A 14076-nucleotide genomic window follows, 5' to 3' on the forward strand; every position below is an offset into this window, starting at 1 on the left:
CTGCATTTTCCACCTGAAGGTTGGAGACTAGATTTTCTCTTCCCAAAGCTATCGTGACCGTGGTTTCAGCTTCTGGGACCCAACCCTAAGGAGAAGAGCAGATAAAAGAAGTGGAGAAAGAAGGTGTGTTTTGGGGTCTGAATCCACCAGGACCAGAGGTCAGCTGCATCCTCGCTCTATTCGTAGTCTGCTGGTGAACCAAGTGAAGAGAACTCAGTAAGAATTTGAAGGTCCTGCAATGGGACATTTTTCGCTCAGTCACACCTTCATCCGTGTTCAGCTTTCCCGACAAGGGTCAGCCCCTCCCACCCCCAGAGCAGCAAGTGCTAAGAAGCAGAGCTCTAAATGCCCTCCTTGAGTGTGGGAAAGGCTGCAGCCGGAGAAGTGTGTCTCGGTGTTGCTTCAGCCGATGGAGCATTTGGGAGAAGAAGCAGGCCACCTCTGGGGAAGGCAGAAGGCCCTCTGTCAGCCGTGGCATTGAATTCTCTCTAAAAGCAGTTCACTGGCCAAACACCAATACATCCTGTTGCTTTTGCCTGGCAAGAAATCGAGGAATACATAAGGGATCTTCCATTTGTAATTGTGCTTGTGTCTTCTCCAGAATCTTCAGGAAACAAAAGCTCAGAAATGTGAGATGACTCGCTCAACATCACTCGGATGATAAATGGCCAGAGCTAGGATGCAGACCCTATCTTTGGACTTCAAATTTTCTATTGTCTTTCAGCTCCACTCTCTGTTTCCTGGGGTTACCACGTCACATGAGGTCCTACTCGAAGGGACTTGGCACATTTGGTTTTGAAGAATGAAGTCATGGAATCCTGTGGTTTCTTTGTATGGGGGTATGGAGAACGGAGGGGTGATTAGGAGACTGGTCGGGGAAAAGACACTCAGTAAACCTCAGTGGGTCTGACTGTCCTGTTCATAAAGCCGGTAGTTGGCCTTTTGACTATAAATATTTTGCAGTATGCACACTGGCAGCCTTTGTGCCTCCTGCCTCCCAGGAAAGCTAACCAGCAAGATCTGTCCAGTGAGCTGTCCCTCTGCTGATCAGATTCCAGCCACGCTGACCTTGCTTCTCTCCATCCCCACCACAGGGCCTTTGCACCTCTGGTTCCTTCTGCCTGGTACACTCTTCCACCGTGTCTTCATCCCCCCACTATACGACCCTCTCTTCATCCCTGTTCAGATCTCAGTTCAATCCTCACCCCCTTGGAGAGCCTCTCCACCCTGACCCTGGGCCACCCCATCCACTTACCCTCCCACACGTCATTCTGTGACACAGTGACCTGCTTTGTTTGCTTCAGAGCACTGTTCCTCTCTGCAGTGATCTTGTTACATCCCCCCTGCCTGTCTCTTCCCTCTAGGACATAAGATCTTAAAAGCAGGGACCTTGCTTGCCTTGCTTTCTGTTGGATCTGATGCAGAGTGGGTCCTTAATAAATACCTGCGGAATGAATGAATGAGATGAAAAGTCTGCCCCAGAGCTGTGTTTAATCTCGTCTCCTTTGTCATTCCAAGGAAGTAAGGTAGGTTCTGGGTGGGACAGGAGTACTGAAGACTGCTATGGGGGGTGTCAGGATGCAGGTGTCTTTCCAATCAGGCTCAGCACACCCCTAAACACACCCACACGTCACCCTACAACATAAAGAAGCAGAAGTGATGGGGATTCCTACTGCACATGTGCATGCACACAGAGATATAAACGCACACACAGTGTTTACGTCCTTTGGAGGAACAGTTAGAGTCCTCTCTTCTAGCAATTGGTTTTATTATTTTAATGGCTAATACTTACCTACTGCACAAAGTCCAAAGGGCACTCAAGAGCCATGGTAGCAAATCCTTCCACTACTATAGGCCTCGGCACTGTTCTAAAGCTTTACTTATTGTTAACTCATTTATCCTCACAACAGCCCTATGAGGTAGATAGTATCATGATCATTCCTATTTTACAGTTGAGGAAAGTGACCCAGGGAAGAGTGGGATTAAACGCAGAGTGTGCTCTTAAGACATCTCACTACAGTGACAAGTCTTCTTCACACTTTTGTCCCTACCAGCAGCTACTTCCCTTGCTAAAGACATCCTGTATTACCAGTTTCTCCCATGTCTTTCCAGAGATAGGCAATGCATAAACAATCTTATATGCGTATCCTTTTTTTTTCCCACCTGAAAGTGCATGCTAGACAGACTGTCCTGCACCTTCCCTTTTCTCAATAAGATATCTGTAAGCTATTTCACTCTTTTTTTTAACAACCGTGTAGTATTCCACTGCGTGGATATACCACAAATTAATGGGGGGACATTTGTATTGTTGCCAGTTTCTTGCTTTTACAGCGTCTAATTGCTGTCTTTTCCATCTATCCTTTCACATGTATATGAGAGTATCTGTAGGTAAATTACTGCCTGCGTTTTAAAAATGCATTTTCAAAGCTCCCCGTGAAGCTGTAAAAGTGCCTCTCAGTCATTTCTTCCCAGCATGTTTCCTGGCTTCTTTAAGTGGCGTGAAGACTCCGGGAGATATACATGACAGGCACTGAAAAGAATTAAGTTGTTAATGAAAGGTAAGGAAGTTGTTATATTCTAGTAGAAAGTATATTCTTGTTATATTCTCGATGCTCCTGGGAATAACTAAACGTAGACGTTTGTCCTGCACCACTAATAAGGCTTCTCCCAGGGCATTTGGGACTGAGTACATTTATTTAGGAGAACATGGTAAGTCATATATTTACAACCAACCATAAATATACATGAAGCTAATCAGAAGTAACAAAATGACCTAAGCTTAATTTTATAGAAGTTTTTACCACTTGCATTTTCGTATTTGATATTTTGGTTTTGGATCTCTGATCATGAGGATATTGGACACACAGAGGCAGGCATCATGCATGTCTTGTGCACCATTTTGGCCCCAGGGCCAAAGCAGTCCCTGAGAGATAGCAGACCCTCAAACAATTGTTCAGTGAATGAATTAGTGTAAGACCAAAGTTCTGATTCCAGTCCTGCTAAGTAAAAACACAAACCCGGGTAATTTCCAGTGGTTTTCCTTTTTTGTTTGCGGGGGTTTTGGGGGGGGGTTTTTCCAGTGGTTTTCCATCCTTTTGCCAGGCTGTCTTGATAACCAATGATTTCATGCAGTGTTTCCCAAAGTGAAATGTAGGAGAAGATGCTAGAGGGTACCTAGGTGAACTTTGTATAATTATAATCATATGTTTATTTTAACTTGGCCATTAAACCCATGAATTCACAGCTACTACTTCTTAGGGTGAGGATTAGCAAATACTTAAGTTAAAAAAGTGAATCAATTTAAAGAAAAAGATCGGGAATTCCCTGGCTGTCCAGTGGTTAAGACTCTGTGCTTTCACTGCCGAGGGCCCGGGTTCCATTCCTGGTTGGGGAACTAAGATCCTACAAGCCCCATGGGGTGGGGGAAAAAAAAAATCACATAACATAGTGGCACAAAGAAATGGCGAAAGTAGTGATGATAGAAGCACATTTAGAAATAATTGAGTTAATATATCTAGAATGGTTCTAGGTATCTGTAAGCTATTTCATTCTTTTTTTTTCAGTTTTTTTTAAAACTTTATTTTGTGTTGGAGTATAGTTGATTAACAATGTTGTGATAGTTTCAGTTTACAGCAAAGTGATTCAATTATACATTTACATGTATCTATTCTTTTTCAAACTCTTTTCCCATTCAGGTTGTTACATAATAGTGCTATACAGTAGGTCCTTGTTGATTATCCATTTTAAATATAGCAGTGTGTACATGTCAATCACAAACTCCCTAACTATCCCTTCCCCTGACACGTCCCCCCTGGTAACCATAATTTCATTCTCTAAGTCTGTGAGTCTGTTTCTGTTTTGTAAATGAGTTCATTTGTATCATTTCTTTTAAAATTTATTTATTTATATATTTTTTTGGCTGTGTTGGGTCTTCGTTGCTGTGCGCGGGCTTTTCTCTAGTTGTGGCAAGCGGGGGCTACTCTTCGTTGTGGTGCGTGGGATTCTTACTGCGGTGGCTTCTCTTGCTGTGGAGCACGGGCTCTAGGCGCCCAGGCTTCAGCAGTTGTGGCACGTGGGCTCAGTAGTTGTGGCTCGTGTGCTCTAGAACGCAGGGTAAGTAGTTGTGGTGCACAGGCTTAGTTGCTCCGCAGCATGTGAGATCTTCCCAGGCCAGGGATGGAACCTGTGTCCCCTGCATTGACAGGCGGATTCTTAACCACTGCGCCACCAGGGAAGTCCCATATCATTTCTTTTTAGATTCCACATATAAGTGATATCATACGATATTTCTCTTTCTCTGTCTGACTTACTTCACTCAGTATGACAATCTCTAGGTCCATCCATGTCGCTGTAAATGGCATTATTTCATTCTTTTTAATGGCTGAGTAATATTCCATTATATATATATATGTACCACATCTTCTTTATCCATTCCTGTGTCAATGGACACTTAGATTGCTTCCATGTCTTGGCTATTGTAAACAGTGCTGCAGTGAACATTGGGGTACATGTGTCCTTTTGAATTATGGTTTTCTCAGGGTATATGCCCAGTAGTGGGATTGCTGGGTCATATAGTAGTTCTATTTTTAGTTTTTAAAGGAACCTCCATACTGCTCTCCATAGTGGTATACCAATTTACATTACCACCAAAAGTGTGGGAGGGTACCCTTCTCTCCACAGCCTCACCAGCATTTATTGTTTTTGGATTTTTTTGATGATAGCCATTTTGATTAGTGTGAGGTGATATCTCATTGTAGTTTTGATTTGCGTTTCTCTAATAATTAGCAATGCTTAACATCTTTTCTTGTGCTTTTGCCCATTTGTATGTCTTCTTTAGAGAAATGTCTATTTAGGTCTTCTACCCATTTTTTCATTGGATTGTTTGTTTTCATGATATTAAGCCACATATGCTGTTTGTAAATTTTGGAGACTAATCCCTTGTCAGTCACATCATTTGCAAATATTTTCTCCCAGTCTGTGGGTTGTCTTTCATTTTGCTTATGGTTTCCTTTGTTGTGCAAAAGCTTTTGAGTTTAATTAGGTCCCATTTGTTTATTTTTGTTTTTATTTCCATTACTCTGGGAGATAGATTGAAAAAGATATTGCTGCAATATATGTCAGTATTTTGCCTATGTTTTCCTCTAAGAGTTTTACATTGTCCAATCTCACATTTAGGTCTTTAATCCATTTTGAGCTTATTTTTGTGTATGGTGTTAAAGAATGTTCTAATTTCATTTTTTTACATGTAGCCGTCCAGTTTTCCCAGCACCATTTATTGAAGGGACTGTCTTTCCCTCATTTTATAGTCTTGCCTCCTTTGTTGTAGATTAATTTTTTTTAATTTCAATTTAATTTTATTTATTTTTATTTTTTGGCTGCATTGGGTCTTTGTAGCTGTGGGCAGGCTTTCTCTAGTTATGGCGAGCGGGGACCACTCTTCGTTGCAGTGCACAGGCTTCTCACTGCGGTGGCTTCTCTTTATTGTGGAGCACAGGCTTTAGTCACGCAGGCTTCAGTACTTGTGGCACTCGGGCTCCATAGCTGTGGCTTGCAGGCTCTAGAGCGCAGGCTCAGTAGTTGTGGCACACAGGCTTAGTTGCTCCGCAGCATGTGGGATCCTCCCGTACCAGGGCTCGAACCCATGTCCCCTGCATTGGCAGGCGGATTCTTAATGACTGTACCACCAGGGAAGTCCCTGTTGTAGATTAATTGACCATGGGTGCATGAGTTTATTTCTGGGCTTTCTATCCTGTTCCATTGATGTATATTTCTATTTTTGACCAGTACCATACTGTTCTGATGACTATAGCTTTGTAGTATAGTCTAAAGTCAGGGAGCCTGATTCCTCCAGCTCTGTTTTTCTTTCTCAAGATTGCTTTGGCTCTTTGGGGTCTTTCATGTCTCCATACAAAGTCTAAGATTTTTTTGTTCCAGTTCTGTGAAAAATGCCATTGGTAATTTGATAGGGATTGCATTGAATCTGTAGATCGCCTTGGGTAGTATAGTCATTTTGACAATATTAATTCTTCTAATCCAAGAACATGGTATGTCTTTCCATCTGTTTTGTTGTCTTAGATTTCTTTCATCAGCGTCTTATAGTTTTCAGAGTACAGGTCTTTTGTCTCCTTATGTAGGTTTATTCCTAGGTATTTTATTCTTTTGGATGCAGTGGTAAATGGGATTGTTTCTTGAATTTCTCTTTCTGATCTTTCATTGTTAGTGTATAGAAATGCAACAGATTTCTGTGTATTAATTTTGTAACCTGCAACTTTACCGAATTCATTGATGAGCTCTAGTAGTTTTCTGGTAGCATCTTTAGGATTTTCTATATATAGTATCATGTCATCTGCAAACAATGACAATTTAACTTCTTCTTTTCCATTTTGGGTTCCCTTTTTTTTTTTTTTTTTTTTTTTTTTGGGCGATACGTGGGCCTCTCACTGTTGTGGCCTCTCCCGTTGCAGAGCATAGGCTCTGGACATGCAGGCTCAGCAGCCATGGCTCACGGGCCTAGCCACTCCACGGCATGTGGGATCCTCCCGGACCGGGGCACGAACCCATGTCCCCTGCATCAGCACGCGGACTCTTAACCACTGTGCCACCAGGGAAGCCCTGGGTTCCTTTTATTTCTTTTTCTTCTCTGATTGCCATAGCTAGGACTTCCAAAACTATGTTGAATGAAAGTGGCAAGGGTGGACATCCTTGTCTTATTCCTGATCTTAGAGGAAATGCTTTCAGCTTTTCACCATTGAGTATGATGTTAGCTGTAGGTTTGTTGTATATGGCCTTTATTATGTTGAGGTATGTTCCCTCTATTCCCTCTTTCTGGAGAGTTTTTAACATAAATGGGTGCTGAATTTTGTCAAAGGCTTTTTCTGCATCTATTGAGATGATAATATGATTTTTAGTCTTCAATTTGTTGATGTGGTGTATCACACTGATTGATTTGCAGATATTGAAAAATCCTTGCATCCCTGGGATAAATCCCACTTGATCATGGTGTATGATCCGTTTAATGTATTGTTGGATTCAGATAGCTAGCATTTAGTTGAGGGTTTTTGCGTCTGTGTTCATCAGTGATATTGGCCTGTAATTTTCTTCTTTTGTGGTATCTTTGTCTGATTTTGGTATCAGAGAGATGGTGACCTCACAGGATGAGTTTGGGAGCTTTCCTTCCTCTGCAATTTTTTGGAACAGTTTCAGAAGTATAGGTGTTAGCTCCTCTCTAAATGTTTGATAGAATTCGCCTGTGAAGCCATCTGGTTTTGGATTTCTGTTTGTTGGGAGTTTTTTAATCACAGTTTCAGTTTCAGTGCTTGTGATTGGTCTGTTCATGTTTTCTATTTCTTCCTGGTTCAGTCTTGGGAGATTGTACCTTTCTAAGAATTTGTCCGTTTCTTCCAAGTTGTCCATTTTACTGGCATACAGTCACTTGTAGTAGTGTCTTATGATCCTTTGTATTTCTGTGGTGTCAGTTGTAACCTCTTCTTTTTCATTTCTAATTTTATTGATTTGAGTGCTCTCCCTTTTTTTCTTGATGAGTCTGGCTAAAGGTTTATCAATTTCATTTGTCTTTGCAAAGAACCAGTTTTATTTTCATTGATCTTTGCTATCATTTTCTTAGTCTCTATTTCATTTATTTCTGCTCTGATCTTTATGATTTCTTTCCTTCTACTAACTTCAGGATATGTTTGTTCTTCTTTCTCTAGTTGCCTTAGGTGTAAGGTTAGGTTGTTTGAGATTTTTCGTATTTCCTGAGGTAAGCTTGTATTGCTATTAACTTCCCTCTTAGAACTGCTTTTGCTGCATCCCATAGGTTTTGGATCATTGTGCTTTCATTTTCATTTGTCCCTTGGTATTTTTTAATTTCCTCTTTGATTTCTTCAGTGATCCATTGGTTGTCTAGTAGCGTAGTGTTTAGTCTCCACGTGTTTGTGTTTTTTGCAGTTTTTTTCTTGTAGTTGATTTCTAATCTCATAGTGTTGTGGTTGGAAAAGACGCTTGATATGATTTCAGTTTTCTTAAATTTACCAAGGCTTGCTTTGTGGCCCAGCATGTGGTCAGTCCTGGAGAATATTCCATGCACACTTGAGAAGAATGTGTATTCTGCTGCTTTTGGATGGAATGCTTTATAAATATCAGTTAAGTCCATCTGGTCTAATATGTCATCTAAGACCTGTGTTTCCTTATTGATTTTCTCTCTGGATGATCCGTCCATTGATGAAAGTGGGGTGTTAAAGTCCCCCACTATTATTGTGTTACTGTCAATTTCTCCCTTTGTGGCTGTTAGTATTTGCCTTATATATTGAGATGCTCCTCTGTTGGGTAAATATATATTTGCAATTGTTATATCTTCTTCTTGGATTGATCCCTTGATCATTATGTAGTGTCCTTCTTTGTCTCTTATAACAGTCTTTATTTTAAAGTCTGTTTTGTCTGATATGAGTATTGCTACTCCAGCTTTCTTTTGATTTCCATTTGCATGGAATACCTTCTTCCATCCCCTGAATTTCAGTCTGTATGTGTCCCTAGATCCTAAGGGGGTCTCTTGTAGACAGCATATATATGGGTCTTGTTTTTGTATCCATTCAGCCAGTCTAGTCTTTTGGTTGGAGCATTTAATCCATTTACATTTAAGATAATTATTGATATGTATGTTCCTATTGCCATTTTCTTAATTGTTTTGGGTTGACTTTGTAAGTCTTTTTTCTTCCCTTCCTCTTTTGTTCTCTTCTTTTGTTTTTTGATCACTCTAGTATTGTGTTTGGGTTACTTTTTCTTTTTTGTTTGTGTATCTATTGTAGTTTTTGTGTTTGCTGTTCCCATGAGGTCTTGATATAGCAGACTATATATGTACCAGGTCATTTTAAGTTGCTGGTCTCTTTCCTGCCTAGAGGAGTTCCTTTAGCATTTGTTGCAAAGCTGGTCTGGTGGTGCAGAATTCTCTTAGCTTTTGCTTATCTGTAAAGCTTTTGATTTCTTCATCAAATCTGAATGAGAGCCTTGCTGGGTAGAGTATTCTTGGTTATGCTCTTCCCTTTCATCACTTTAAATGTATCATGCCACTCCCTTCTGGTCTGCAGAGTTTCTGCTGAGAAATCAGCTGATAACCTTATGGGAGTTCCCTTGTATGTTATTTGTCATTTTTCCCATGTTGCTTTTAATATTTTTTCTTTGTCTTTCATTTTTGTCAATTTGATTACTATGTGTCTCGGCATGTTCCTCCTTGGGTTTATCCTGCCTGGGACTCTCTACATTTCCTGTTCTTGGATGACTGTTTCCTTTCCCATGTTAGGGACCTTTTCAGCTTTTCTCTCTCTCTTCTCCTTTTGGGATCCCTATAATGTGAACGTTGGTGCATTTAATGCTGTCCCAGAGGTCTCTTAGACTGTCTTTGTTTCTTTTCATTCTTTTTTCTTTATTCTGTTCTACAGAAGTGATTTGCACCATTCCACCTTCTAGCTCACTTATCCATTCTTCTGCCTCATTTATTCTGATATTGATTCCTTCTAGTGCATTTTTCATTTCAGTTATTGTATTGTTCATCTCTGTTTATTTGTTCTTTAGTTCTTCTAGGTCTTGGTTAAACATTTTTTGCATCTTCTAGATCCTTGCCTCCATTCTTTTTCTGAGATCCTGGATCATCTTTACTATCATTATTCTGAATTCTTTTTCTGAAAGATTGCCTAGTTCCACTTCACTTAGTTGTTTTTCTGGGATTTTATCCTGTTCCTTCATCTGGAGGATGCAACATAATCCTCTACTCTTTCATTTCATCGAACTTGCTGTGATTGTGGTTTTCGGTCCGCAGGCTGTAGGATTATAGTTCTTCTTGCTTCTGCTGTCTGCCCTCTAGTGGATGAGGCTATCTAAGAGACTTTGCAAGCTTCCTGATGGGAGGGATTGGTGGTGGGTAGAGTCTTTTCCCTCTGATGGACAGGGCTGTGCTCAGTAAAACTTTAATCCACGTGTCTACTGATGGGTGGGGCTGTGTTCCCTCACTCTTGGTTGTTTGGTCTGAGGCAACCCAGCACTGGAGCCTAGAGGTTGTTTGATGGGGCTAATAGCCTCTGGGAGGGCTCAGGCCAATAAGTACTTCCAAGAACTGCTGCTGCCGCCAGTGTCTTTGTCCCCACAGTGAGCCACAGCCACCCCCTGCCTCTGCAGGAGACCCTCCAATACTAGCAGGTATGCCTGGTCCAGCCTCTTATGGGGTCACTGCTTTTTTCCCCTGGGTCCTGGTGGACACAAGACTTTGTGTGTGCCCTCCAAGAGTGGAGTTTCTATTTCCCCAGGTCCTGTGGAATTCCTGCAATCAAATCCCACTGCTTTTCAAAGCCAGCTTCACTGAGGACTCCTCCTCCCATTGCCAGACCTCCAGGCTGGGAAGCCTGACATGGGGCTCAGAACTTTTTCTCCCGTGGGAGAGTTTCTGTGGTATAATTGTTTTCCAGTTTGTGGTTTGGCCACCCGGCGGGTATGGGATTTGATTTTATTGCAGTTGCACCCCTCCTACCATCTTGTTGTGGCTTCTCCTTTGTCTTTGGATGTAGGGTATCTTTTTTGGTGGTTCCAGCGTTTTTCTGTCAATGGTTGTTCAGCAGTTAGTTGTGATCCCAGTGTTCTCGTAAGAAGGGCTGAGCACACGTCTTCCTACTGCACCATCTTGAGCTATTCTATTTCATTCTTTTTAATAACCATATAGATTCCACTAAATGAAGGTACCATGAATTAACTGATGGATATTTATGTTGTTGCCAATCTCTTGCATTTACAAACAGTAAAATGCCTTCATATAAAGACTAAGGCTGGTGTGACACTGGAACCAGGTGCTGGACAAGTGGGAATGATGAGGGCCAGGGACCCTAGGACCCTGGGTGGCCTCCCCACCATCTCTCTGACAGCAGGGAGGGGACAAGGAGAGGTTTTCAGCTTGGGGAGGACCCTTCTCCTGTTAGGTCAGGACTTTGTGTTGGTCCCATCCCCCTCTGCCCAGAAGTCACTCTGTGCTTGAGGGAGTTCTCATTGTGAGCAGGAGGATAAGAAAGGGGGCCTGGGCTTTCCTGGTGGCGCAGTGGTTGAGAGTCCGCCTGCCGATGCAGGGGACACGGTTCGTGCTGCGGTCCGGGAAGATCCCACATGCCGCGGAGCGGCTGGGCCCGTGAGCCATGGCCGCTGAGCCTGCGCGTCCGGAGCCTGTGCTCCGCAACGGGAGAGGCCACAACAGTGAGAGGCCCGCGTACCGCAAAAAAAAACAAAGGGGACCTGCCCTCACCTAGAGCCTCAGTATGGGAGCTTGGTGCGCAATTTTTTTCACTTTAGAATTTGTTTTCAGTTACTATGTAATTAATACACATGGTTAAAAAAAAAGCCTCAAATGCTACAGAAAGACGTAAGATATAAAATAAGACACACCCCCATGCTCTGGAATCTACAGTTAATAATTGTTAATCTGGTGGTTTTCAGTTAAATAATTGACCTTTTTTCCTTGTTCATTGTCTGCAGGCAAGATCTGTCCCCTCCCTGCCATAAAGATGAGGAGATTGTGCCACATGCTTTCCCTTTCTCCTCAGCAACACCTCCTAATTTTTGTTAGTTACATCATTATTTTTTATGTAGTTTGAAACAGTATCACATTTACATTCTCCTCTGTAATGATCATCAAGCTTCCTGTTATGAGTTGATCTGAAAAATTAAGAACTATTAACAGCATTTACAATACGATGGTTGAAGTAAACATTATTTCCTATGGAAACAGGAAGTATGTTTGGTCCTGGCTCATTAAACTTTTGTTACTGGAAGCAAAATTCAAAGATCCAGTCATCTTTTCCTTCCCCATAACCTTCTTCACTTCTTTCTGGCCAGACTTAGCTCATTATTTCTCATACCCTGTATCTTCATTTTTGGATTCCTAGTCCAAGAGCAAGTTCTGTCAGTTCTACCTCCAAAATACGTCATTAATCTGTCCATTTTTTTTTTCCTGTTACCACTTTGGTTCATTATCCCTCACCTGGACCACTTCCAAAGCCTCCCGTATTAGTTTGCTAGTGATGCCGTAACAATCTGCCAAACCGGGGCCGGGTTGTGGGTGAGGCTTAGCCAACAGAAATTTATTTTCTCAGAGTCCTGGAGGCTAGAAGTCTGAAATCAAAGTGTTGGCAGGCAAGGTTGGTTATTTCTGCAGCCTTTCACCTTGGTTTGTAGACGGCAGTTTTCTCACCATGTCTTCACATGGTCTTCCGTGTGTGTGTGTGTGTGTCCTATCTCTTAAGGACACCAAACATATTGGATTAGGCCTCACTCTCATGACATCATTTTAAATTAATTCCATCTTTAAAGACCCTACCTCCAAATACAGCCACATTCTGAGGTACTAGGGGTTAGAACTTTGACATATGCATTGAGGGAGAATACAGTTTGGCCCGTAACACCTTCCTTTTGAAAAACAAGAATTAGACTTCTCTGCTAGGCCATCCAATGGTTCGTACTGTGCTTAGAATAAAATTAAACCCCCCTGCCTTCACTTACAAATTCTTATATGCTTTGCTTTTGCCAATCTTTCCATCTCAGCTCACACCCAATTCCCCTCCTTTCTGCTTTCAAGTAAACTTAGCTCCTGTCTCAGACCACTTGCATTTGCTATCCTCTCTGCCTAGAACCCTGTTGACTGAAGAAAAAAAAAAAGCACAACCTAAAACTAAAAGCTGAGAATTATGGGTTTTTTTGGCAGACAAAACTGAGGACTTTCAGAAGGAGAAAAACAAATTTTGTACATTAACGCATATATATGGAATCTAGAAAAATGGTACAGATTAACCAGTTTGCGAGGCAGAAATAGAGACACAGACGTAGAGAACAAACGTATGGACACCAAGGAGGGAAAGCAGGGAGGGGGCTGATGAATTGGGAGATTGGGATTGACATGTATACACTAATATGTATAAAATAGATAACTAATAACAACCTGCTTATAAAAAAATTTAAAAATTTTTTTTAATGCTTTGCTAATTGTAGCTTATTTAAAGCCTCTACTCCTATAATTCTTTGAATTATTTGAAACTGAAACAGGAGGAAAAAATTAAAAAGGAAAAAAAAACACCAAAAACCCTGAGGACTTACACCTGGGATACAGCCTCTCAGTTAGCTCTGAGGGACTGCTCCCAAGAGGTAAGGGGGGAGCCAGGGTATATAGGAGTTTTTGTAACAAAAACCAGGTAGTCAGAACATTAAAGATCACTGTTACAGAAAACTAGGTATCTCAAGTTAATGAAGTTAGTACTTTTCTATATATGGGAAGATGCAAGAGTCTGGGCTCATTGAAATCATTCCTTTGATATGCACCTTAACGATCTAGGGCAAGTATCCTGCTTTTTTTCCATCCTGAATCCCCTCAGGGTGCACAGCTGGGGGTTGCTGCAGCGCTTAGGGCTTGGCAGTGGGCAGCCCGTTTGTCTCCATCCTAAGCTCCCCTGGGGTTCACTGGCTGGGGGGCTGTAACGTGATGGCTTGATGGCTGCAACATCCTTTGTTTGCTGATACAGCAGGCAACATTTTTCACTCACAACCCTCCTATTCGTTACATTAAGAAACAGCTTTTTACCAATGTCCTGTAACAAACTGGGTGATATGCACCTCAGGGTGTAGGAAGACATTCTAAGGGGGCTTAGGGCCTGGATACAAGAGAAGAATCCATTTACAGATTGTGAATTTTTGTATACTCTTTTCTGAAATTTCTTTGCGTGCAAATTCAGTTATCCAGTTCTCTTTTTATATCTCGCTTTCCACAGAGAAAGGCATAACACCCCTCCCACTGCCCTGGGTGTAAACTAACAGGAACTGAACAAGGCATACTTTGTCAGGGAGGAAGAGATTTTCCCCTACCCTCTAGGTTTTTCAGGCTGCCTGGTCTAAGAATTAAATTGACATGAGACAGGTTAGCGTGAGAAATCACAGAAAATTTTAGTAATATGTATACATGGGAAAAACTCAGGAGAAATGAGGAACTCCCAAAATGGCCCAAGCCGCCACCTTAAATACCATCTTCATCTAAAGACAAAAGAGGGCATTGGGGGTAGT

The sequence above is a fragment of the Stenella coeruleoalba genome, assembly GCF_951394435.1.
Source record: "Stenella coeruleoalba genome assembly, chromosome: 3".
NCBI lineage: Eukaryota > Metazoa > Chordata > Mammalia > Artiodactyla > Delphinidae > Stenella > Stenella coeruleoalba.